Genomic DNA, 1,792 nt, shown 5'->3' on the forward strand with positions numbered 1-1,792 from the left:
GGGAAAGTTTAAGCGAAATTGGTTCAGCCATTTTTTAGTTATTCAAGTGTGAATAAGCAATTTCCCCACACGCTCCGTTCAGAAATGTTGTGCTTGGGTAACTCAAACCCCTGAAATTACAGAATAAACGAGGTTTCTGCATCTCACTAAGCCACGAGGCTCCTGCTGCACCGGCGCAGCCTCCCGGAAGGGGAGTATTTCCCAAGGGCGAGTTCGCAGGGAGACAGCAGGATTTTCCCACTCGGTGTTGGCACCACATTTAAGCTTCTCAGCTGCTCCATCTGGATCCTCYGTGACTTTCCCTCCTGCTGACACCACTTCACCCCTCCACGCACATGCAAAGGCTCCTTGCAAAGGCTCCCGTGCAAAGACTCCTTGCAGCGTGGCCACCTCCAGACCTTCTGCAGCCCATGCCAGGCTCAGGCCTGTGCCAGCCKCTCCGTGCTTGGCACAGATGTGGGAGGCAAAGCCTTTTTTGGGGGAAAAAAAGCAAGGAAAATGTCCCGTCCGCAGCCCTGGAGAGGATGGGCTCCGGGATCCCCTGGCTTCGCACTGCCCCCCGAGCTTGCCCGACGTTCCTGGGAGGCTCCCAGCGGCTCCGGCTCCGCAGAGCTATGCGTAGGAAGTGTCAATAACTTCCGAGTGGGCTCGGCGCTCCACGCCGGGAGCTACGCAGACGGATGCGGGGGGCGCGGGGCCGGTTTCCGCTGCCCTCCGCGCGGCTCTGGCGGCGCCGGCATCACGCCTGGCCGGGAAGGAGGCTGTCTGCGTGTCCGGCCACCTCGCAGGCCAAGGGTCTGCCCCAGCATCCGGAGGCAGCCTGCAGGGATGCCGGGAAAGGTGGGAGCGGAGGCAGTGGGAGCCCGGTCCAGGCACAGGGGGSATGAGGACAGACACCATTCCCAGCTGTTTGGTACATCCAGCTTGGGGTGACACGGGACACATCCCTGCGCCCCTCTGCATCCCCCCAAAACACTCTCTCCACCACAATGAGGGCAGAGAAAGGACAGGGGAATCCGCAGGCTGGGGAGCCAAGGCTGCGTGTCCTGATACCAGCATCATGACCTCACATTCAATGTGTGTCACCCCAGCAGGAATCACGTCTGGGAGGCGTTGGGACAGGGTTGTAGCGGTGAGGCTAAGGCAAGAGGTGTCAGGATGGGGTGGGACTGGGTGAGGGGATGGAGTGGGGTGGGATAGGATGGGATGAGACTCACCAGGGAGGGGATGGACTTGGAGGGTGGTGGGACAGCGTGAGATGGGACCAACTGGGGATGAAATGGGACTGCAGGGGGATTGGATGGGGTGGGATGGGACCATCAGGGGTGGGATGTGGCTGGATGCAATGACACAGGGTGGGATGGGACCGGAGAGGGATGAGATGGGGGGGAGGGAGGGCTGGGATTGGAGGGGCAGGCCAGGAGGGGCCAGGGCAGCAGTGCTGGCCGCCCAGGCTGTCTATGGACGGGAGTCACGACCCTCCCGGCGCTGCCCCCAGGGCGGCGGCTCGAGAGCCCCCATGGGGGCGGCAGCGCGGGCAGAGCGCGCGGGCGGCGCGGCCCCTTTAAGAGCCACTTCCCGCGGCGGCCGCTGGGTGGGGCGCGCTCCCCGCCCTGCGCCTCCAGCGTCGGGGGGGCGTGTCCGGGTGAGGGGGCGTGTCCTCCCGGCGCCCGCCCCTTCCAATTCATCTCTCCCCGTGCGGCCCCGCCCCCTCCCCGCCGCCGCCCAATGAGCGCCGCGCTCGGCGTTGCCAGGGGCGCCGCGTCGCCAGGGGGCGGGGCGTAGCGGCGGG

Source organism: Nothoprocta perdicaria, unplaced genomic scaffold (assembly GCF_003342845.1).
Source record: "Nothoprocta perdicaria isolate Ctin4 unplaced genomic scaffold, notPer1 scaffold_4, whole genome shotgun sequence".
Lineage (NCBI taxonomy): Eukaryota > Metazoa > Chordata > Aves > Tinamiformes > Tinamidae > Nothoprocta > Nothoprocta perdicaria.